General features: G+C 41.5%; 1 protein-coding gene across 1 annotated transcript in view; it reads right to left on the bottom strand.

Annotated features, from left to right (window-relative positions):
* LOC110514161 (sphingomyelin phosphodiesterase 3) overlaps window positions 1-26,393 on the bottom strand; it is a 41,590-nt gene extending 15,197 nt beyond the window's left edge. The window contains exon 1 of the mRNA XM_021593712.2: window positions 26,206-26,393. The gene's annotated coding sequence lies outside the window, so the exon portion shown is untranslated. The remainder of the gene's footprint in view (window positions 1-26,205) is intronic.
* Window positions 26,394-26,859: the final 466 nt, after the last annotated feature.

Here is a 26,859-nt window from a genome sequence, read left to right as displayed (position 1 = left end):
GCAGCAGGCAACAGGAGTAGGTGTCACACCCACTTGGGAGAAGCTTTTTTCGGGAGGCCAATTTCTTGTAGAAAACCCCAGCTAGCTAGCTAACGTAGCTATCAAGTCTCTGTCCACCGTTTTCTTCCAACGTGTAAATGGAGGTACTAGCTAGCTATATCTCTTTAGTTTCGGCAAATTATCTTTTACGACGTCCAAACAAAGTTGTCCTGTGGCTGTTGTATTTTGGAGATTGCGAGGAGGATATCTTCTGATGTGATCAAAGCAACAATACTGTTTCTTATTGAGGTCATTTACAATTGAAGTGTCCTGGCTCCATGTCAGTTCAAAATAGAGATGCAATTCTGTATGTGTAATGTTTACTGTTAATTTTTATTGTTTATTTCACTTTATATATTCACTTTATATATTATCTACCTCACTTGCTTTGGCAATGTTAACACATGTTTCCCATGCCAATAAAGCCCTTGAATTGAATTGAATCCAGGGGCTGTTGTATGGTAATGACCTCTGCACAGATGGAGGGGATTCAAAGGCCTCTGCATTTGGGAGGCTTTGACACCTCTCACTTCACACTTGAGTGCTAATTGATCTGATCTGTTCTGTCCTAGGAAGCTTGGCAGCCTCAACTTAGCATTCAGTCCTTATAAAGTAAAATATATCGTGGCTTTAAAAGTAGCTTCAGACTAAATCTTACTCACTCAGGTCCAGCTTGGATGGTGTTTTCAGGTTTCTTGTGCTTCTTTTGCTGGTCATTGGTTTGCCAGAGCATTTGCCGTATAGACCTTGGAAATAAGAATCATTGGTAGTAGGAATCCTTCCTGGTAATTTTGTCCAAAACCAGGTTGTAGGTTTGGAGTTTTGATTTCGAGTGAAGGTTATGTTGTGGAGGGTAGAATCTTGTATATGTCCTTGCGGGAAAAATCTGTATTTTTGTAAAAACATGCTGGAAAATGCAGATGCCATTCTCTGAATGGATCAGGATCATGTAAAAATGTAATTGTGTTAAGAAATAGAAAGCACTGTGCAGCTCCTGCCAATGAATTATGCAGCCCCTGTCAATTCAATTTTGAGGATAACAACTTTAACATCCAAAGCAGATAGTGAGTCCCTTTAGGACTGACGCCAAGAAAAACTGTCAATAGATCAGAAATTGATATATTGATGCTATTAGCTCTCTTAATTAGGTAATGTAGGTTGCATCAAAGTCTGTTACAAGATTATAAACCATATCTGGTTACATGGTGTCTCATTATGTGTAAGGTCACTGTTTGTGTCATCATGTGTGCCCTCACAGTTTGTCACTATGGCTAATGCCATACTTTCTGTCATATTGTGTAACGTCATGCATTATGTCATCAAGGACAGATGGACTGCATTAGACAGGCAGCCCATTTCTGATATTTTTTTCTTACTAATTGGTCTTTTGACCAATCAGATCAGCTCTGAAAAAGATCTGATGTGAAAAGATGTATGTGATTGGTCAAAAGATCAATTAGTGGAAATTAATATGAGATTTGGGCTGCCTGTGTAAACACAGCTATGTTTATCATATCAACCCCGAGTTTCAAACTCAAAGTAGACCGCCCTCGGCCCTAAACCCTCAAATTACGTTTTACATCGTCACATCCAAGTGCCTTAAATGTCCCTTGCCCAAGCGAGGGAGAGCTATGATCTGAGAGGCACTGTCCTTAGTGAAAATCTTGATGTTGAGCTTAAAAACAACCAACCTAAAGCTATTAATATACCTAGTAAGATAACGTATATAGCTAGCACTCCTGTCAGGTAGCTAGCTACAGTTACCCATAGCTGGCTAGCTAATTTTATAGTTTGGTAATTTATTCAAATAAATGTCAGAATTCCCCCAAAATATGTTTATGAATCAAGCTACGTTTTACAGGCTCCTCACTACGAGACTAAGCCAATTTGCCAATGCTAAAATCAATGTCTATATATATCTAATATATATATATATATATATAATATATATATATATATATATATATATATATATATATATATATATATATATATATATATATATATATATATATATATATATATATATATATATATATTAGGAAGCTAGCTTCATACTTTTTTCTGACATGCCAAAAATCCGGCCTTGTTGATTAAATCTGACACTTCGCAGCCACCAGATTTTGACATGTGACTACAGTTTGCATTGAATTGTGGGTCATATCAACCCCGCAAGTGACCAAGTTGTTCACTCGCTCCCTCGAGCTAAATCAAGGGCAGACGGGGCAACGTTTGTGAATTGAACCTCCTCTGAAGATGGCTATCAAACTGCATCTGGTTACGATGGGGATTCCCCCGAGGGAAAGTGGCTACCTTAAGGGCTGAGGGGGTAAAAATAACATGTTTGGACTGCAGCCCCTGTCTGCATCTCAAATGGCCCATAGGGCTCTGGTCAAAAATAGTGCACTATACAGGGAATAGCATTCCATTTTGGATGCACAGCCTGGTTCTGTCGGCTAGACAAGGATTATGCCCTATGATGAGGCTGGTGGAACACTAACTGCATCTGTCTCTGGACCTATGACCATGACCATGTTGGAGTGAAGTGCAGGCAGCAGCAGTAGCAGCTCCCACCAGGGGCTGTTTGTGACCTTCTCCTCGGGGCTGAAATGGCAGTGGGGACGACTGGGAGTATGTTTGGTCCGATGATGAACCATTACAATGTGAACTCTTCTTAGCTGTCTTGACATGGGCATCATGACAGGGGGTTGGAGAATGTAGCATTTTTCAGACACCTGAAACAGCCGTTTCCTGCAATCTTGAGCCATAATCATTATGCTTAATTCTATGTAAAAAAAAAGGTGTCTGCAAATCTAAGCATACCTCTTGAGTTGTCTGTATGCTCCTGACTAATGTTTCTTTAAAAAAAATGCTGCATTGATGCTAAAATCTGCGTAAAAGAGTGAAAGCAATTTGAATCTTATTCAGTACATTTAATTATTGCTTGAAGTCCAACAACCTTGCCAGCAGGCATGCCAGCTCAGATAGTTAGACAAGCTAACTACACGAACTTGATTGATAGCCTGAAATGACTTATTGGTTATGAGTTTGTGAAATTGGGAACCTATCTGGGCTAGCTAAAGTCAACTTCATAAAATTGCTAGGTGGCTAGTAATATTACAGAGAAACAAAAAATAAATAAAAAAAATCTACACTTTTATTTATATTTTCTTTGCTATATGAAACTGTCAGTGCTTGTTGAAGTTAAGCATTATTAACTGTGAACTATTCTGTCTTCAATATAGAGTATGTGCCACTTTGCCAAGATGATAATGATGTATATGCATGTTATACAACAATCTGAGGAATTTCCCTCTGCATAGCATTCAGATTGATCATATTGGTATCTTGATGTGCAAATGACACAGAGATAGCTCTCCATTCTGAACCCTATGTGCTTACACAGAAGACAATGCAGCATCACACCTGTTATTACTACTATTCATATTGAGGCGACATGCTTGGCTTTCAAAAATCCCTTGTACAGTGTCTTCAGAAAGTATTCACACCCCTTAACCTTTTCCAAATTTTGTTGTGTTACAGCCTAAATTTAAAATGGATTACATTTCGATTTTTTTTGTCACTGACCTACACATAATTACCCATAATGTGAAAATAGATATTTTTCCCAAAAATCTGAAATGTCTTGAGTCAATGTATTCAACCCATTTGTTATGGCAATCCTAAATAAGTTCAGGAGTAAAAATATGCTTAGGTCACATACTAAGTTGCATGGACTATGTGTGCAATAATAGTGTTTAACACAATTTTTGAATGACTACCTCATCTCTGTACTCCACACAGTATCTATAGGATCCCTCAGTCGAGCAGTGAATTTCAAACAAAGATTCAACCACAAAGACAAGGAAGGTTTTCCAATGCCTCACAAAGAAGGGCACCTATTGGTAGATGGGTAAAACAAACAAAAAACAGACATTGAATATCCCTTTGAGCCTGGTAAAGTTTTTAATTACACTATGGATGGTGTATCAATACACCTAGTCACTACAAAGATACAGGCGTCTTTCCTAACTCAGTTGCTGGAGATTAAGGAAACCACTCAGAGATTTCACCAAGAGGCCAATGATGACTTTAAAACAGTTACAGATTTTATTGGCTGTGATAGGAGAAAACTGAGGATGGATCAACAACACTGTAGTTACTCCACAAAACTAACCTAATTAACAGAGTGAAAAGAAGGAAGCCTGTACAGAAAACAAATATTCCAAAACATGCAACAAGGCACTAAATCAAATCAAATCAAATCAAATGTTATTTGTCACATACACATGGTTAGCAGATGTTAATGCGAGTGTAGCAAAATGCTTGTGCTTCTATTACTAAAGTAATACTGCACAAAACTTGGCAAAGCAATATCATTTTTGTCCTGAATACAAGGTGTTATGTTTGGGGCAAATCCAATAAAAATTACTGAATACCACTCTTCATATTTTCAAGCATAGTGGTGGATGCATCATGTTATGGGTATGCTTGTAATCGTTAAGGACTGGGAGTTTTTCAGGATAAAAAAATTTAAGGAATGGAGCTAAGCACAGGCAAAATCCTAGAAGAAAACCAGGTTAATTCTTCTTACCACCAGACACTGGGAGATAATTTAATCTTTCAGCAGCACAATAACCTAAATCACAAGACCAAATCTACACTGGAGTTGCTTACCACTAAGACAGTGAATGTTCCTGAGTGGCTGAGTTACAGTTTTGATTTAAATCTACTTGAAAATCTATGACAAGACCTGAAAATGGTTGTCTAGCAATGATCAATAACCAATTTGACAGAACTTGAAGAATTCTGAAAAGAATAGTGGACAGATGTTGCACAATCCAGGTGTGGAAAGCTCTTAGAGACTTACCCTGTAAAGACTCACATCTGTAATCGCTGCCTAAGGTGTTTCTACAAAGTATTGACTCAGGGGTGGGAATCCTTCGGTAAATTAGATATTTCTATATTTAATTTTCAATCATTTTGCAAAAATGTCTAAGAACATGATTTCAGTTTGTCATTATGGGGTATTATGTGTAGATGGGTGAGAAAAATATATTTAATCCATTTTGAAATCAGTCTGTAACATGACAACATTTGGAATAAGCATGAATACCTTCTATAGGCACTGTTTTAGCAATGATAATTTTGATTGTGCTTTGGCTACCAGCTTTAAATCAGATCGCTGTCACGCACTGACCGTAGAGATCTTTTTATTCTGGTGCGTATCCCTGGTGCGTATGGTTCTCAATCAGGGACAGCTGAGAGAAGAGCGGAGGAGAGATGGAGAGGAGAGATAGAGATGGAGAGAAAGCAAAGGAGAGATATCGTGAAAAGAAGAGCAGAGGAAGATGGAGAGGAAGAGAAAGTGCAGAACCGGTTCCCATCCTCATCATCATCCATCTCCCCAGCCCATTCTAGGTTGATGATGACAAAGATTAAGACAACGGGATTCTAATATCCCATAACGTTTTGCGAAAATGGGACCAGCGTTGCAAGTTAGCAACGGCGCTAGTAGTTATCAACAGCACTGGTCCAATGAATTTGTTTACTTTCAAATGCTGCCACATAGAATTACAGTATTATGTTGTCTTAACCTTGTCATCTTCAACCTAGAGCCCATTCCCCACAGCAGCAGATTGACTCCTGACCTCTGCATCGGAGGGGTGGGTGACAGATGGCAGGATCAAGTGGAGAGTAAAACACCAGTTGTTTTATCAAATAGTAACCCTGTGTCTTATCCAGACTCAACTAATCATAATCCTCAACAGTGTGGATGATAGAAAAAATATCACTGCATTGTGCAAGAGCTGACACATACCATCATCCTCTCTATCTCTGTATCTAACCCACAAATACACAGACATGCAAACCACAGTGCCACATCGCATAAACTGTAGGAACCAGAGGAGGAAGGGGAGGACCATCCTACTCAGTGAATTTCATAACAATTCAAATAGTGAAACATTACAAAAGTTGATACAAGAATAAATTATACAACGAGCATAGTGACGATGCTGTATGTGGCTGCTATGAAAGTTAACTGTGTGTGCAGGTGATCATGGGTGTATTCATTCCGCTGATTCTGTTTTCTTTAAATGGAAGCAAACGGAATGAAACGGGGATGGACCTACCTGAGTTTGTCCAATAGGAACCTTTGTTTTAGAACAGAACGTTTTGCAACTGTTTGGACTAATGATTACATCCAGATCAGCTAGATGCAGGCAAGAGTGTGCAAGTCGGTACTGAATGTGTCACTGTCACCTTGATTACTCCAATTTGTCTCTCGACCTGTGCACCTAAGTTACAAAGTTGAATTTGTAGGCTAGGTTGTAGAAACCTCATGATGGGTATAGGGCAAATTTTTTGTATCATGTAGTAGCCTAAACCTATCGATGTTGAGCTGGGTGAATGGAATATGAATGACAGTCATCCAATTTGCTGTAATAGAAAAAAGGCCATGCTCATAACAAATTTTCCCTCCCTAATCTTAAACAGCACCAACCGCCACTGGTATGAACGGTATAATATCCTATCCTATGCATACTTTTAGTTTCATAGACATATTTGCACATACACAAACATAAAGCATGCATACACAAACACTACCGATGTAGGAAATGTGTGTTTGAGTTTTAAAAAGGCTTCTGAAGTTTGTAATTTCCACGTTGAAATTTGAGACTTGATTTGCCTCAATGAAAAACGTCAATTTATTATAATCCGCATAAACAATTCACATTTCCTGTTGCTGCTGGATTATTTTCCTGCTGTAGCAAACTGGCTCAAATTAAGATCCTACATCTGTAGTTTTCTCAGAGATATAAATACACAGTGACACACCCAAACACAGAAGAACACTCACAGAGAGGAGTTTTGCAGTCAGAAACAATCTTGTCTTTTATTGATGTGTTTGCTCTGCTGGGTCTACTGCTGCTGATGACAGGGAAGACAGGGCACCACTGTAGCCCGCTGTGCCCATCCCTGGTGCTACATGGCAGGATGCTGCACCTACAGTACCTACAGTATGACCAGACCAGGACTGAATGTGATGACCTCTGCCTGAACACACTACTTGTGCTTGGCAGAACACAATGTGAAGTATGCTATAGTCAGAGAGATTGAGCACAGTATGAGATGGAAAACTTTACCTGACCCTGCAGTTTATAGTAATGCTTACAGTAATACTTCTCAAGCCAGTAAGGCTTCTGTAGCCACTAAGACCACACACCAAGACACACCCACATGAAAAAATACTGTAGTATTACGATATTTATATAGTATAGGATTCACTGTAGTGTTTTTGCGGACATGAATGTAGTATACTGTAGTATTTCACTATAGTGTTTTTGTTTTATTATCTTTGACATAAAAGTAGGGTATTTTTCCTTGAGGAAACCTATTGAACAAATACTAAAAGAGCAAATGATCCATAACCTGTAGGTAGATCGGACTGGAGTCTGGATGAATCGTTCAGCGCTTCTGCTCTTTTCTATAACCCATAGGGAACATAACAAATGATCTATACTTGGCATGTAGGTTTGTCCTTATGGGTAGCACAAGTTGGGATAAGGAGGAGGGGAATAGGCACGGTCTATGCAAATTAAACACTGTAGTATTATTTTAGTTATAAAGCTGTAGTGGTTTTGCTGGGCCGGCAGGGTAGCCGAGTGGTTAGAGTGTAACCGAAAGGTTGCGAGTTCGAATCCCCGAGCTGACAAGGTACAAATATGTCGTTCTGCCCCGAATAGAATTCTATAGTAAGTACTCTAGTATTATATAGTAAACTGTAGTATTTTGTCATGTGGGCAAACGCACATGCATGCACATGCACATGCGCACACGTACAAACACACACACACACACACACACACACACACACACACACACACACACACACACACACACACACACACACACACACACACACACACACACACACACACACACACACACACACACACAGCAGTGCCCTGTGCCACTGAGAGAGCCCTCCTGTCTGATTGCCAGAGTAGCCAGCTCAGCAGTCAGCTCTGCTCTTCACTGTCTTTACATGACTAACAACTCTTATCTGTTGTTTACTGGAGGGAATCTAGGAATATACTGTATCTTTCCATTTTACAGGAGGCTCCGGCCAATGTTGTGTAAGATGTATCCCCCGCTGAGCAGGGTGGTATCTGTTTCATCTAGCTAGCCAACCATGTGTTTGTTTTGGAGTTAAACATGACTCTGATAATCATCTTTTCCATCTTTCATAAAGGACCCAAGGGGCCTTCCTGCCTGAAAAAATACACACTCAACTGAAGCAAAACCAATCTCAGTGAGATTCACCAGTTTGCTTCCCAGACAATGGGGATGAATATGACAAACAACTGGGGTGCCTGCCTCAACCACTCCCCATGGATCTGTTTACCAAATGTCCCTCTCCATTGGATCAATACTGATAACATCAAAAGCACCTGCTACCATGAGTGGGTGAATGTGTTTGTTTGTGTGCGCCTGTGTGTGTGTGTCTGTGTGTGTGTCTGTGTGTGCGTGCATGTGTGTGTGCGTGGCTGTTCGTGTCCAAACGTGATAGAGTGGACTAATGAGTGATATACTGCTAAGTATCCAGTGACCACAGAGACCGATGTAGCCCATCCAGCTGGCTGTGGTGGATTCCTTCTGTTTCATTATTAATGGTGCCGAATAGTGGAAAGTGTATGAGTGTATGCTGCTGCTACATTGTGAGTAATGACCAGAGACACTGGCAGCACTGTATATGCTGAACAAATGTCTGTGTTCAGGGCATAGAACTAAAATAGACCAGTAGGATCTGAGAGAGTTGCTGTTTCCCTCTTCTCAGAGCGAAGGAACTTCTCTGGATCTCTTTCTCTTTCCTGTAAGCTTTGAAAGTTGCCTCCCGTTCTTCCTCCACTGCTGAGCCAAACCAGGAGTGTCTGCCAGAGCCAGCCAGCGATGCCACTCCGAGCATGTTCAAGGGATTTCGGTTGTCATGGTGACCTAGTCACATGCACCTAGGAACTGCACTAGCGTTGCCTGTCGGCGTCTGGTGGTGAATGTTGACCACCTCCAATTCTCCTACCACACACGTTTGTGTTAAAGCTTTACACAACACAACTGCACTGTGGATCACACACACACACACACACACACACACACACACACACACACACACTGCTGTAAATATACATAAAGCTCAATAAATATTGTACACACACTGGCAAACACACACACCTGGTCACATAAGCCTGAGCCTGAGGCACAGTTGTAGAGCATGCAAGTGTAATTCAAATCTACACCCCAACAGACAGACATACTGTACACTCTGATGCAGTTACTAGTCTGTCCTCATATGTGGTATAAATAAGCATTTCTTATTCTTAAATGTCATAAGATTGGCTACTACTATTTGACTAAGTCCCTAAGTGAAAAGCGGACTGAAAACAATCACTCCCAGTTATATGAAAGCCTCATTAGACAATCCATCATTATGCCTTTCCAAAGCCAGAAAGCGTATTGGCCAGATAAGAATATTTTGCCAAATGCTCTGAATATTGTATTATATGAGGGTCAGTCTATTAGTGTTTTGTTACTGCTGGATTTCCATGGGCAGATTAAGTTGTGTCTGGACAAACAGTCTCAAGGGTTTTACCCAGCAGCACTAGTTGTTGCTTTATGCTGGTAGAAGACTGGGTCAGAATGGGTCATTTGTTCAATTTTTTCAGTTTCTCCACCCTCTATCCCCCTCTTTCATTAATCACCCTTTCTATTACAGACAGGACTGTGTGCTCTGTATGCTCTCCCCCTCTTTCATTCATCACCCTTTCTATTACAGACAGGACTGTGTGCTCTGTATGCTCTCCCCCTCTTTCATTCATCACCCTTTCTATTACAGACAGGACTGTGTGCTCTGTATGCTCTCCCCCTCTTTCATTCATCACCCTTTCTATTACAGACAGGACTGTGTGCTCTGTATGCTCTCCCCCTCTTTCGTTCATCACCCTTTCTATTACAGACAGGACTGTGTGCTCTGTATGCTCTCCCCCTCTTTCATTCATCACCCTTTCTATTACAGACAGGACTGTGTGCTCTGTATGCTCTCCCCCTCTTTCATTCATCACCCTTTCTATTACAGACAGGACTGTGTGCTCTGTATGCTCTCCCCCTCTTTCATTCATCACCCTTTCTATTACAGACAGGACTGTGTGCTCTGTAATTTGGGATTTAATATTGTTAGAGGAAATGGATAATGCCATCACTATTACCACAATGAAATCATCACTATAACTCAATCAGCCCGTCCTGCCACCTGCTTCTTAGTAAGGAACAATCATTCCTCATGTTTTCCTTGGTCTATGTTTGTGTATGTTTGTGTTAGCAAGTGAGAAAGACAAACAATCCAAAATAATCCAGAATGACTCAATTTGTATGCAACAATTGGTTAACTAATGTTAGTGTTACTGAGTAGGTATACAGTAGAAATGTACCATACAAAGGGTTACCAAGAAGAAAAAGGGATGCGTGAGAGAAAGCGAGGAAAAGAGAGAGTGAATCCTGGAATATCATACAGTAGGGCTGTGGAGTATTACAGCTGGCCAATGTATAAAGAGGCCTCTTTTGCTTGGCATGTACTCACATGGGGGATTACAATGATGATTCAGAATTACCCAGCATGCCTCTGGGCTGTGGCCCATATGGGCTCATACTGCCACAGGGCAGCTGCCCTAAATATCCTTTCAAATCTAGATCATGCTGGATCAATAAGAAGGAGCTGATGTGCCATCATACACTACATGCTACGTAGCCCTTCTGCTGTGCCTCTACTGCACACTGACCTCCCCTCTCTCCCTGTCCCGACTCATGACCTTTGACCCGTCCCCCAGCCACACAGCTGGACCCACCCCAGAGCCCACACACACACTCACTCACACATAACATGTAGACACAGGCACACTGTCACCACACACACACTGCTGCTACTGTCTATTATCTATCCTGTTGCCTAGTCACCTTTCCCCTACGTATATGTACAAACGAGGTGGTTCGAGCCATAAATGCTGATTGGCTGACACTATGGTACATCAGACCGTATACCACGGGAATGACAAAACATGTATTTTTACTGCTTATGTTGGTAACCAGCCTATAATAGCAATAAGGCACCTCGGGGGTTGTGGTATATGGCCAATATACCACGGCTACGAGCTGTATCCAAACACTCTGTGTTGCGTTGTGCATAAGAACAGCCCGTGGTATATTGGCCATTTACCACACCCTTTGGGCCTTATTGCTTAAATCTACCTCAATTTCGTCACACACCTGCACATTGACTTGGTAATGCTACCCCATGTATATAGCCAAGTTATCATTCCTCAATGTGTATTGATTCCTTGTGTTACCATATTTTTGTATAATATTATTATTACATTTTGTATTGTATTCTGCATTGTTGTGAAGGGCCTGTAAGTAAGCATTTCATTGTTTGTCTACACCTGTTGTTTACGAAGCATGCGACAATTAACATTTGATTTGATCATTCTCATTCTTTAACCCCCACGCCCAAACTGTACCACAAAAAAATACTCCAGCTTCCTCTTTCTGTAAACATGCAGCCTACTCCCCTGCCCTTGAAATACTTTCACAGGCAGACATATGGGCAGACATCATGCATTCTCACATTCTTTAAAGTAACATAGCAAATCCGCACACAACACAAAGACACAAACACATAGAGAGTGGTCCCTAGTACAAACCCTGCCCTGGTTTTCTACAGACATATATCGATTGGTTGTCGCATTGATTTGTTCCATATTTGTCATGTACAAAGAAACAGCTGATCTGAAATGTCAAAACTGTTTGTTTCTGTCTGAGAACTTGCGTACAGGGAAAACAAATACATTTCTATTCATAATACCGATAGGGCAAATATGCATTTGTGTGGAAAGCAAGCCAGTGTTGGACTAAAAGCCAGCCACGCCTCGAAAAGAAAGCCTGCCTCGGAATAGAAATGTTGTGGCGTTTGCACCATTCCTGCAGGTTTGAAGGCAATACAGTTAAAATGCCCCATGTCATATACAGTAGGTGTGGAACTTGAGAGAGAGTGTGATATTTTCTGGGGTTGTTCAACCAGTGCATTGTAGATGCACTGTAAGTCATTGTAAAGGACTTTCACAAAAAAGCTGCACACAGACAGTCTTTCCATTTCTATGGTCTTTCCAAACTAAACCAACTGCCACTTGAAGGAACTACCATTTTTGAAAGATCCCATTAGCAATGAGATATAGCCATATCAGCACATCAAATGATGAAATGGTAACAAGTTACTCAGTTACAGTGATATAGAGAGGAGTGACAAAAGGTGAAAAACAAAGAAAGAGAAAGAACAGGCAGAGATAGGTCACAGGTTCAATTAATCACTGAAGTGTGAAGTGAAGGTTGCCACGTAAACTGCCCAAAGTTCAAGCAACAGCAAACAAAGGTGAGTAGACCCCCTAGGAGAGGAGAGAGAGACAGGATAGAAGAGGGAGATAGATGGAGAGAGAGACATTTAGTGTCTGTACCTTTTCCACTATGGTACATCAATCAGAACGTATAAACATTCAAGGACCATGTAAACACACTCCACAGAGAGCACTACTATGTCCTACATGCAATACAGCAGCCCTCGTACAGCCGCTCTCTAGGCCTGCGTGTATCTGAGACCGCAGGCAGTCTGCTACGTGTCCCACCGCCCCAGCAAACCCCATCTCTAATCACTGTACATGCCAACAGAGTGTAGTAGGCTAATTAACACGACACCCCACCGCTCCACACAAACGCATGTACAGAACACAGATGACATGCCCACCCTGCTTTTTGAGGTCAGAGCGTGATCTCTATGTAAGGAAAGACAATCTGATAGGTTAGGCAGGGTGGAGGTGTGTTGGTATGGATGGAGCCCCACCCAGACCCAGGTCCCACACTGACTTCTCCCCCTGTGATCAGGCTGTAGCCAGGACCTTGAGGAGGAAACTTCTCTCCACCAGAGCTGGCCCACCAGACCATCTGGGTGCCTCCCAAGCCCACAGCACCACCCAGAGCAACCATACAGCAACATAATTACACACTCACACAGACCAGCAGCTGGCAGCATACTGCACCAAATTACACAGCTCTGCTCTGGCTTTGTAGAAGAGAGGATGGTATGAGGATGGCACGAGGATGGCATGGGTCAAGCCTGGCAGTGTGGGTGGCTGAGGGCATGGACGAGTGGACGGCAAAGTCAGACAGGACTAGTTGAGGGCTGGTGGTCACACAAACATGCACATGTGCACATAGCTAAAACACAAATATTTTTAGCAAATGAAAATCTTCCAGCTAAACCATTTTTTAAAAATCCTTCTGAATACAGTAAAAACCAAGTTACACAGAAACTGACCTCTAACATCCCAAAGTCCATAACCCCTAAATGTTTCTGAATGGATGGCTTCTTCCTTACTGACATGACAGGACATTTTCCACACATACACTACACTTCTGCCCGATGTTCCAACTCTCTGAGCTCAGGCCTTACATTTCAAATCCCTATAAGCTTTTAGCTATGAACAATTGTTTTTGACTTAATCTGAAGAAATACAATTTTAGAGCACACATCTTATATACTGTCTGTGATCATCAATTGAACTCCAATGTGTAAGCTGTTGTTCCTTCCCTGTGTGTGCTTTGAGCGCTCACTCTGAATGACGTCTGAGATGTCTGCAGTCTTTTCTAAATGCCATAGAATCAGAGGGGTCATGTGCAGCTAATAGAAGAACTTCAGTAAATCCTATGTCTTTTGTTAGGCCTAATATGCTGACCACACCACTTGCGTCGCGTGCGTTGCAAAATAAATTTAGAAATCTATGTTATTAAATTATTGCACCCACACTGCGCGCCAACGAGTGTCTGCGTTGCCAAGGGCTAAAATAGAACTCCTTTCTATTTCTGATGCAGCCCGCGCTGCAAGTCCTGCCTCTCCCATCTCCTCATTGGTTTATAGAAGCAGGTATCCATGTGCCATCTCTTCATTGGTTATACCCACGTGGGTGATTGAAAGACAAACTGTGTTGCCGGTCGGTGTAGTAATACTATGAAAGTTAAGATGCCAATCACCATATAAGTTCAAAGATGAAAAAGCCTAGAAGGGGGAGATGACTATAAACGATTCGGTTGACCGTTTAGTGTGTGGATTAATTGTCGGAGTAGAGGACCTTGTGCATTTCCGGTAAAATAACAACTCAATGTTTATATCCCAGGAGAAATTAGCTAGTAACAGCAAGCTAGCTAAATAGGACAAATTAGCTAGCAAGTGAAAGCTAACTAGCTACATTTCCATAAATGTTTAATGCTTTTCGACCTGTTCCCAAATTAATGTAATTGATTCAGAGTTTATTTGGATATTTTAAGCTACTTGTCATGATCGCGTTTGGTGTAGGGGGACAAAATAAATGTATGCACGAAGGCGCACGAAGGCGCACGAAGGCGCACGAAGGCGCACGAAGGCGCACGAAGGCGCACGAAGGCGCACGCGTGCAGCCGGTTTGGGTTCCGTGTAAGTGTTTCAAGTGAGGTTTGGAAATTGTGTAACTACTTGGATCAATAAAGAATTCTACCTCAGTATTCAATCAAATCTAACTGAAAAATATTTTTTGCATTTGCTTGTCCGAGCTAACATGTCTTACGCTGAAAAGTGGAGGCAATGAGAGGAGTGTTTCTTCCAGGCATTTTTACATGATCTATTTATGTGATTTAGTTTGCTATGGCAATACTGTGACATGGGTTAGATTAAATTGAGCCAGCTTTGCTGTATTTTGGACCACCACACTTTGTATAATAACACACCCAAAGGACCACCAGGCTACGCACCACTGGCCATGCTGGCAGACAACTTAACCCAGGCACTATGAATGGAAACAGACAGATGGCAAGGAAAGGGAGATGGTATAGACAGACAGAGAGGGACAGGGTTGTATGAAAGAGAAGAATTGAGAAAGTGATGGAGAGATGATGTTAAAAAATAGACAGATTTTCAGAATGTACTAGATGAAAGGGAGAAGGTAGGAAGTAGGAAGTAGGCCTACAGATAGAAAGATAGAAAAAGGGAGAGAGAATCTTGTCAACTTGCTCAGTGTCATAAAAAGTTAAAGCTATGTAGGTCTAGTATGGCAGAGAGCCCCACCCTCTCATTGTGTTCAGTCACAACCTTTGGTGCCACGACTGTAGAGGTTCACACTTGGGCCAATGTCGTATCGCTGCTCTTTTACTAAAAGCATTCGTTAGACAATGCCTTTGATTACTGAGTGCAGCCTCTTGCTGAGAAAATCGACTGCTTGGCAGCATACACAATTCTCTACGAACCTTATTTCTCACTCCCAACGATAGAGCATTTAGTTGTACCGGATTGTGACAATGTATTCAGCCTCACACTTGATGGCACTTAAGGGCTCCATGCACTCCATCCCGAGCAGCACAGACAAAAACCAGGCAAAAGACCTATGTAATGAAGACTATTGTATAGAAATATGACAGTGACATTGAACATTCATGTTTTTCTGTCATCACCGGACCCACTCAGCTTGACCTATTTATACTTTTAATATTGAATAGATATGGGCCTGTATTTTCTTTTACACATATATCACATTTGGCCATCTGTGCTGTAATAATGCCTCTGTAGGACTAATACATAAGCACATCATAGACAAATCCTGTCCTATACCCAGCCAACATATTCAGGTGGGCCACACCTGGGTTTTATATGGACTTCATGGGTTTCAACTGGGCAAGGGCAAAATGGTTATCTTAGCTGGTACCCATATGGGGTTATAGTGTGGGTCCTAAATGGGCCCTGAATCGTTTTTTACGGGTTGAAAGTGAGAAATGTGGTGTTATTTGTTCAGGAATAATGACTGGGACCCAATCGGGTAAACCATTTGGGTCACAAACAGGCAAACCCGTAGGTACAAAATAGGCACTGAATCTATTTGAAATGGGTTGTAAGTGGGCTTTCTGATGTAAATATTGTCAGGGATTGTCTATGGGACACAGTTGGGCATACCATCTGGGGCAGGCATGAGAAAACCATATTATATTATGCTTGTGAAATTCCTCAGCAAATATGCTGAATGACCTGGAATATTCAAATCCATTCAAGAACCAATTTTTTTAACCTAAACAGCCAATATGCTAAGTGAACTAGCAGATTTAAATCCATTCAACATCGTTTTTGCCTAAACAGACACCAGTGGGTAGCCTGGGTACTAGTCTTTTAGTTAATCCACTCCCTGTTCTCCATGTCATGTGACAAAGAAATGTGGCCTTTACAAGAAGTGGCAAGGAGTGGAATGTTAGCTAAAGAAACTGGTACTCAGACTAGCTAGTGGGTGCTGTCACGCATCTTTTGAAGGGCGCATGTGTATTCAATATTTTGAGGAGGGAGGGGCACATGACTGAATTTCAAATTCAGGCACTAAACGTTGGAATTGTATACAGTGCCTACAGAAAGTATTCACACCCCTTGACTTCCCCCCATTCTGTTGTGTTACAGCCTGAATTTATAATGGATTCAATTGAGATTTTTGTGGAAGTGGAATTATGTTTTTCGAAATTTCTACAAATTAATAAAAAATGAAAAGCTGAAATGTCTTCAGTCAATAATTAGTCAACCTCTGTTATGGCAAGCCTAAATCAATTCAGGAGTAAAAATGTGCTTAACAAGTCACATAATAAGTTGCATGGACTCTGTGTGCAATAATAGTGTTTAACATGAATTGTATATGACTACCTCATCTTTATACCCCACACATACAATTATTTTTAAGGTCCCTCAGTCAAGTAGTGAATTTCAAACACAGATTCAACCACAAAAACCAGGGAGGTTTTCCAATGCCTTGCAAAGAAGGGCACCTATTGGTAGACAGGTAAAATAAAAAAACAGACATTGAATATCCCTTTGAGCATGGTGAAGTGTTTAATTACACTTTGGATGGTGCATCAATACAGCCAGTAAATTCAAAGATACAGGCGTCCTTCCTAACTCAGTTACCGGAGAGGAAGGACACCGCTCAGGATCAACAACATTGTAGTTACTCCACAATATTAACCTAATTGAAAGAGTGAAAAGAAGGAAGCCTGTACAGAATACAAATCTTCAAAAACATGCACCCTGTTTGCAACAAGGCACTAAAGTAATATTGCTAACAATGTGGAAAAGCAGTTCACTTTTTGTCCTGAATACAAAGTGTTACGTTTAGGGCAAATCCAATACAACACATTACTGAATATCATTCTCCATATTGTCAAGCATAGTGGTGGCTGCATCAAGCTATGGGTATGCTTGTAATTATTAAAGACTAGGGAGTTTTTCAGGATAAAAAGAAACGGAGCTAAGCACAAGCAAAATCCTAGAGGAAAACCAGGTTCAGTGTGCTTGCCACCAGACACTGGGAGATTAATTCACCTTTCAGCAGGACAATAACCTAAAACACAAGGACAAATCTACTCTGCTGCTTAACAAGAAGACCGTGACTGTTCCTGAGTGGCTGAGTTACAGTTTTGACTTAAATCTACTTGAAAATCTATAGCAACACCTGAAATAGTTGTCAAGTAATGATCAACAACCAATTTGACAGAGCTTAAAGAATTTTGAAAAGAATAATGTGCAAATGTTGCACAATCCAGGTGTGGAAAGCTGTTAGAGACTTACCCAGAAAGACTCACAGTTGTAATCGACGCTAAAGGTGCTTCTACAAAGTATTGAATCTGGGGTGTGAATTCTTAAGTAAATGAGATATTTCTGTATTTCATTTTCAATAAGCGTGCAAATATTTCTAAAAACATGTTTTCACTTTGTCATTATGGGGTAGATGAATGAGAAAAACATCTATTTAGTCCATTTTATTTCAGGCTGTAACACAACAAAATATTGAATAAGTCAAGGGGTATGAATACTTTCTGAAGGAACTGTATGTCCAGGCAAGACAACAGGAGCTGGAAATCGAGCTGGAAATCTACAGAGTGATTCGACCAGTAAGCGGTACTGACTAACACAACTAACTGACTAACACTGACTAACACAAAGTTCCGACACTCATACACTTAAGAATCCGTGAAAACAAATAACGGTATAATCTAACCGAGCACATCACCATAAAAGACTAATCCCGCACAAACTTAGGCAGGCAACAGGTGACAATTATACACACAGAAATTAACGCAAATTAAACCAGGTGTGAAAAAGAAACAAAGACAAAACAAACAGAAAAGGAAAAAGCCCGAACAGGGAGAGGAGCTACCTTCGGCAGAAGTCGTGACATAGCTAGACTGACAAAGTCCTGCAATAAGAAAACTCTACATAGTTGTGTTGTGTGGTTATGTGGGTGTCATATAAACTCAGCAACAAAAAAAAAAACGTCTTCTCAACTGTCAACTGCGTTTATTTTCCGCTTAACATGTGTAAATATTTGTATGAACATAACAAGATTCAACAACTGAGACATAAACTGAACATGTTCCACAGACATGTGACTAACAGAAATAGAATAATGTGTCCCTGAGAAAAGGGGGGGGGGGGGGGGGGGGGGGGGGGGTCAAAATGTAAAGTAACAGTCAGTACCTGGTGTGGCCACCAGCTGCATTAAGTACTGCAGTGCATCTCCTCCTCATGGTCTGCACCAGATTTGCCAGTTCTTGCTGTGAGATGTTACCCCACTCTTCCACCAAGGCACCTGCAAGTTCCCTCCAATCCAACAGGTACCAGACATGCTCAATGCGATTGAGATCCGGGCTCTTCGCTGGCCATGGCAGAACACTGACATTCCTCTCTTGCAGGAACTCACGCACAGAACGAGCAGTATGGCTAGTGGCATTGTCATGCTGGAGGGTCATGTCAGCGTTGAGATTGTCTGCAATGACAACAAGCTCAGTCCGATGATGCTGTGACACACCGCCCCAGACCATGACGGACCCTCCACCTCCAAATCGATCCCGCTCCAGAGTACAGGTTCATTCCTTTGACGATAAACGCGAATCCGACTATCACCCTTGGTGAGACAAAACCGCGACTCGTCAGTGAAGAGCACTTTTTGCCAGTCCTGTCTGGTCCAGCGACGGTGGGTTTGTGCCCATAGGCAACGTTGTTGCCGGTGATGCCTGGTGAGGACCTGCCTTACAACAGGCCTACAAGCTCTCAGTCCAGCCTCTCTCAGCCTATTGCGGACAGTATGAGCACGGATGGAGGAATTGTGCATTCCTGGTGTAACTCGGGCAGCTGTTGTTTCCATCCTGTACCTGTCCCGCAGGTGTGAGGTTCGGATGTACCAATCTTGTGCAGGTGTTGTTACATGTGGTCTGCCACTGCGAGGACGATCAGCTGTCCGTCCTGTCTCCCTGTAGCGCTGTCTTAGGCGTCTCACAGTACGGACATTGCAATTTATTGCCCTTGCCACATCTGCAGTCCTCATGCCTACTTGCAGCATGCCCAAGGCACGTTCACGCAGATGAGCAGGGACTCTAGGCATCTTTCTTTTGGTGTTTTTCAGAGTCAGTAGAAAGGCCTCTTTAGTGTCCTAAGTTTTCATAACTGTGACGAGAATTGCCTACCGTCTGTAAGCTGTTAGTGTCTTAACGACCGTTCCACGTGCATGTTCATTAATTGTTTATGGTTCATTGAACAAGCATGGGAAAGAGTGTTAAAACCCTTTACAATTAAGATCTGTGAAGCTATTTTTTTTTTTTTTTTTTTATTAAAAAAATATATATTATAGAGGGACAGGTATCAACGTCTACAGTCTCAACGTCTACAGTGAAGAATCGACCCCGGGATGCTGGGGTAGATCAGTAGCCTAAATGCTTAATGATGTTTTATTTTCACAGCTATCTATGAACAGGCCCGAATCAAACTTAAAAGGGCAGAGAAGATTTCTGATGTGCAGATGGACTCAGAAATGGATGAAGAAGAGTCAGGACCTGACAATGGTAACATGGCAACAGCAGCACTACACAAGGGGTCTGATTACACTATGAATACTGTCCAGGATGTGGAGGCGATGGAGTAAAAGTAACCCACAGCTTTCCTGAATGGAGTGGTAGGTACCCTGAAAGGGATGTTTTACAAAAACAAAGTATTGTAGTATGTTCTTCATTAGTCCACTGTTAATGCAATCCCCAAAATTGTGCTTTTTAGCAATCAAGTTTTCAAGATAGAGCACTTTCAGTACAGAGCAAAAAGTGTGATGATGATGATGGTGATGCAAATTATATGCAAATTAGCAAAATGATAATTGCATATAATTTGCATCAGCCTCACTATTTTCTCTCTGCACTGCAGTGTTTCCCACTTATGGTCCTGGGGACTCAAAGTGGTCCACTTGTTTAGTTTTTTCCTAATGCTCACACACTTGATTCTGCTAAGCAACTCATCATCAAGCCTTTGAATTGAATAAGGTATGTGAGTGCTAGGGCAAAAACAAAAATATGCACCCCTTTGGGACCAGGATTGGAGAACACTTCTGTACTGAAAGTCCTCTATCTTGAGAACTTCACTGCTGGCATGCATATTTTTAAAATTGTTTACAGTGTGTGGAAACCATGTCTACATTTGTAATTTGAGTGAACTATCATTTTAATCAGAGTTCCTGCATTGCATTTGATCTGACCATGTGCTATAAATAAACATTTATTCATTTTATAAAGAACACCGGTTTTGTCATCTCTTAAATCTCTTAAGAAAGCTTGCTTTGGCAGCAGCATCTAGGGCCTGCATGGAGACTGAGAACAAACTCAGGTTTGTTTCAGGTGGTCAGCCCAACTGAAATCACCTATTGTCCTTATAGATCTCACTACACACCCATCCTTTACCCAGATGTAACCCATTTAGGTAAACCATTAGGGCAACATATGAAGCCCAACCTTAAACCACATCAAGCCCAACATGAAAACAACATGTGGGGCAAATGTGGATGCTGAGGGCCAAACCTTGTGTGCACCTTGTGGTTATCCTACATGTGGGGCCAAGTGTTAATCATTCTTTAACACACATGGGCTAAAACCTAGGGCCCATTGTAACGGCATTCCTCGTCCTCTTCTGAGGAGGAGTAGCGAGAAGGATCGGAGGACCAATGCGCAGCTTGGTAAGTATCCATAACGTTTATTTAAAGACATAAACTGAACACTACAAAACAATAAACGTAAAATGAAAGAAACCGAAACAGTACCGTGTGGCAACAAACACTCACACGGAAACAAACACCCACCACTCAAAAGTGAAACCCAGACTACCTAAGTATGATTCTCAATCAGAGACAACTAACGACACCTGCCTCTGATTGAGAACCATACTAGGCTGAACTCAAAACCCCAACATAGAAAAGACTGCCCACCCCAACTCACGCCCTGACCATACTAAATAAAAACAAAACAAAGGAAATAAAGGTCAGAATGTGACACCCATATGGGTTATAACTAGGGTTGCACATTTTGGGGAATAATTAGAGGTGGAATCTTTCTGTAGGAATTAACAGGAATATATGGGAATTAACGGGAATATATGGGAACTAACATAAATATAAGTAAATTAATATTAACACCATTTAAATGTAGATGTTTTTTGCATTGGATATATTTACCATATCATATGGAGACAGAAACATAAACCTTTTACCTTATCATAGACAGAATTGCACATTTTTAAATAAAAAACAATTTAGTTACGAATTGAACTTTAATTAAATGAGTTGACTCTTCACATGGGATGATTTCACTGAACAACAAAAGAAAGAGAATATTGAATGATCCCCATTGACTCTGAGGCCTCAACTTCCCTGTCACGTTCCAACCTTGTTGAGGATGGCTCGTTGCTAGGCTCAAAAATCCTCAAATTTGCCAGGATGACCACCAATTTTCCAACCCTTGTATTGGTCAGCCTGTTGCGTGCTTTGTGTGTGTTCCCAAATAAGGACCAGTTGCACTCTGAGGCGGCTAATGTTGAAGGGATTTGGAGGATGATGGAGGCAACAGGGGAAAGAGCCTCAGATCCACAAAGTCCCTTCCACCAGGTGGCTTATGAGATATGTTGGCACGACTGTCATATTGCATCTCCATCCCAAAGCCCTTGGAAGTGTACTTCGCCAGACTGCCAAGAACCTTGCCCTCATCCAGGCCAAGGTGGCGAGACACGGCAGTGATGACACCATAGGCCTTGTTGATCTCTGCACCAGACAGGATGCTCTTGCCAGCATACTTGGGGTCCAAAATGTACGCTGTGGCGTGTATGGGCTTCAGGCAGAAGTCTTCACGTTTTTTAATGTATTTCAGAACTGCAGTTTGGAGCAACAGTGAAGTGGGCAGGGCAGTATGGATTTCTTCTCTTACATCTGCAATCAGAGTCTGAACATCAGACAGGATGGCATTGTCTCCCTCAATCTGTGCAATGGCTACTGCTATATGTTTCAGGAGTTTCAGGCTGCTTACCACTCTCTCCCAAAATACATAATCCAGGAGGATCCTCTTGATGGGGCTGTCCATATCAGCAGACTGTGATATGGCCATTTCTTGGAGAGACTCCTTCTCCTCCAGGAGACTGTCAAATATGATGACGACACCATCCCAATGGGTGTTGCTGGGCAGCTTCAATGTGGTGCTCTTATTTTCTCACTTCGCTTGGTGAGGTAGATTGCTGCTATAACTTGATGACCCTTCACATACATAACCATTTCCTTGGCTCTCTTGTAGAGTGTATCCATTGTTTTCAGTTCCATGATGTCCTTGAGGAGCAGATTCAATGCATGAGCAGCACAGCCAATGGGTGTGATGTGAGGGTAGGACTCCTCCACTTTAGACCAAGCAACCTTCATGTTCGCAGTATTGTCTGACACCAGTGCAAATACTTTCTGTGGTCCAACGTCATTGATGACTGCCTTCAGCTCATCTGCAATGTAGAGACCGGTGTGTCTGTTTTCCCTTGTGTCTGTGCTCTTGTAGAATACTGGTTGAGGGGTGGAGATAATGTAGTTAATTGTTCCTTGCCCACAAACATTCAATCACCCATCAGAGATGATTGCAATACAGTCTGCTTTCTCTATGATTTGCTTGAATTTCACTTGAACTCTGTTGAACTCTGCAACCAGCAAATTAGTAGATAAAGCATGTATGGTTGGAGGGGTGTATGCTGGGCGAAGAACATTCAGAAATCTCTTCCAATACACATTGTCTGTGAGCATCAGAGGTGAACCAGTTGCATACACAGCTCGGGCAAGACATTCAGCAGTATTTCTCTGACTACGTTCCTCCATTGAGTCAAAAAAACTTCTGATTCCAGGAGGACGATGAGCTGTTGCTATTGATAAGCTGTCTGATTCATCATTGTCACCTTGAATAGAAGTAGAGGGACTTTTGTCAGAGGTTACTTGTTGTGAGTGCTGACGGAACGTTATGCACTTGGCCAGATGATTCTGCTTCTTTGTTGCATTCTTCACATATGATTTGGCACAGTATTTTCAAATGAGCACAGTGTTTCCTTCTACATTAGCTGCAGTGAAATGTCTCCACACATCAGATAGTGCCCGTGGCATTTTCCTTTTAAAGATTAGAAAAAAAATTGTCAAAGAAAATGCAAAGACAATACCATGTATAGATGAATAGTTAATAAGTTAGATTAAACAACTCCTTTGTAAGATAACTGATTTAAAATGAAACATGTATGGAAACAGGTGAATTAACACTCCTCAGTTAGCAGGCTCAATCAAGCTCTAACCCACATGGTAGCAAAAACTAACAAGCAGAAATTGTTAACAAGTTAGAAAGGATTAAAATACACTTTGCTGTAGGCTACTATTTACTAGTTAACAAAAAATCATGTATGTCATATAAAATATTTTCACTACACCAGGTATTGTAATCAAAACTTACCAGAAAGCATGTAATCCTTGGCTCAGACAGTGTAGTAATGTGGGCTCAATAGCATCTCATTAGTGTGTGGGATCTTGAGAATCAGCTGTACATGTGATGGAAGAATACACTGTGCATGCAGAGGGTTGCAATTCCATTGAACTGGGGATAGTTTAACCAAGATATCCCACAAGACCTAGAATTGTCTTATGTGTATCCCACAAAAAAAGGTTCACTGTTATAAGCTAACATTTTTGATGAATTTAAGTTAAATTCCCCAAATTCCAGAGCTTAACTTCCCATGGAAAATTCCTGGGAAAATTCTGAAAATGTACCGGAAAGTTTCTGAACCTTTGCAACCCTAGTTATTAGACATTTGCCCACTGAGGTCCCTTAATAATCCCAACATAAAGCCCACATAAAGCTCAAAATAGCAACCACATGTGGGGCCAACATGGACAAAACGTTGTGGGTCCTAAGTGGTTATCCTATTTGGGGCCCACATCTTAAAACCATTCTTTAACCCATGTTGGCTTTAAACTTGGGGCCCTTGTGGCTAAGAACACATGTTGGCTGGGTACAGTCTGACTACCTTTTTGGGGTTAGGTGCTTGTGTAAGCCTATTTCTGAGGCACTTTCACCTTGCACAAGGAGAATAGGCTACGCTAAACACACACTTATGACAGTCAGCACACAACCCCTTCCTATTGTAGCCAAGCATTTAGGAGTTGCAGGTTGTCTTTTAATTACAGGACACACGTGTCAGCTACCAGCATCATCATGCTCCCTCCCTAGTCCTGTCAGCTTTAACTCAGCTTTGAGCGTCTATCCTCAAGAAGAGAGGCAGAGAAAGAAAGAGCGAGAGAGCAAGAGTTTTATTGCCCGACTCTTTTTCCAACCTGGCCTCAGAGCCATACAAAACATACTTTACGTATTTCTGAACACCTTCAAGACGTATGATACCTATTAATGGTCTAGTTACTTTCCGTAGGAATCCAAAGGTTGCGTGTTCATGGTGTCGGGGACAACTGTTGCATTTTATCTAACCCTTCCCCTATTTATTCTAAAATTAACCCATGTCACCTAACTACATACATTATCGTAACCTTTGTCATTTTAGTTCCCCTAACCTTTTACATAAATTATCCTAACCTTTGTCATTAGTTCTTCTAACCGCCAACATAAATTCCTCCAGTTTGTACGCTATTGTACGACCATGCTGATACTATGATACTATACATGCTATAATTCGTATGATATTGATTAACTGCTTGTTCATTCATAATGAAACCTAACGTAATATATCACACTAAATGGCCTGTCACAGCTTTATGTATGACAAAGAAAGTATGAAAATGTAAGTCACTCTGGAAAATAACCTCTGCTAAATGACCAAAATTGTAAATGTAAAAACATTGACAGAATAATACGAATTGCCCTGAGACCACGTTGCTTTTTCACCAGGTCAGCCGCAGCTGTGCCACGCCTATCATTGGAATAAGATCACCATCCCGAAATCAAAGATCGTGTTTCCACATCTGCAACATAGGGGCTAAATCAGTAGTCATGTCCAGTCAACAAAACTAGCCTATTTCAATAGGCTGCAATTCTGTGCAAACAGTGGTGATATCTAGGCCTAATAATTCCTTGCAAGCTGTTATTATGACGTATTATTAAAGGGTACATTTTTCAAACTCGGTCCAAGTGACTTTTCCTAGCCGCCTGAAACAAAACGTGTCTGATAGCGTATTTTGCAATGTTGAGGCAGCCCTCCCCTCAACCATGTAGAAGAGAGAGATAGATGTAAGCTAGGCTATAGGAAACGGTGCGCGCATATAAAATATTTGTTTCCATGGGTTTGATTTACTAGACTGGCCTGTTTAAGAACAACCTCTCTCTCTCTCTCTCTCTCTCTCTCTCTCTCTCTCTCTCTCTCTCTCTCACTTACTCACAACCCCCCCCCCCCCCCACACACACACACAAAATCTGCCTTGAACATTCGATCTTTGGGTTTCATGCAAATACAGTCAAATCCTCCCATGTTGTAGGCATTGAGGTGAAAGACGCGGCATAATAAATATGCTACAAAAAGCACTCATAAAGCTATTACAGTCTGGAGGTAACCTAACCAATCAGGACCGTTTGTGAACGGTTGATAATTCATATGAGCAACATTCTCAAGATGTTAAAAAAACGCAACATCCTCATTAAACCCAACCCTTTAATGCTCCCTTGCAAACCATGCGATCTAGCATAGCTACTCACTTCTTTCAGATCCCGCAGATTTATTCAAACAGGTGGAACCCTATTTCGCTTCGGTATTCTTCCCATATGAACCGTGGTAATAACCTCCGATGCTCTGAAATCCACGGTACAGTCCACTTCTTGCCCGCAGAAGCTGTTGGACTACGTGAGGTTCCTTCCAGCACCACCACTCCATGAACAGCTCCATTGACGTCATCGCTCATAGGCTCGATGCCACACCCTTTTCAAAACGACCACAGCCAATCGCAAGGCAAAGAGACAAACCTTGTTACTTCTCATGACGATCACTTTGGTGCTTGTTGGGGAAATTTGGTTTTGTGATATGGTGCTTTCAAGAAAACTAGGAACTCCAAAAAAATAGGTCAATGATCTTCTGGTTGGAAAGTCGGCGCTCCAGAAAGATGCCCGAGTTTCCGACATAGAATTCCGAGTTGGATGACCGTCCAAAACATTTTCTCCCAGTTGACTTGAACGCTCTGATGTCGGTAGTCGGAGATTTCCGAGCTCCCCGTTCCCAGTTGTTTTGAATGAGGCAATATATATTGCATTTATACATTTGATATTTTAATTAAGAAAAAATGCAAACGTGAGGTTGCATGACTACATTATTATTGCTATCTGATCCCATGACAACCCAGTAAAACATGTACGGTT

Source organism: Oncorhynchus mykiss, chromosome 1 (assembly GCF_013265735.2).
Source record: "Oncorhynchus mykiss isolate Arlee chromosome 1, USDA_OmykA_1.1, whole genome shotgun sequence".
In the NCBI taxonomy this organism is placed as follows: Eukaryota; Metazoa; Chordata; class Actinopteri; order Salmoniformes; family Salmonidae; genus Oncorhynchus; species Oncorhynchus mykiss.
The sequence above is the reverse complement of the archived record's forward strand: the minus strand, read 5'-3'. Positions and strand labels throughout refer to the sequence as shown.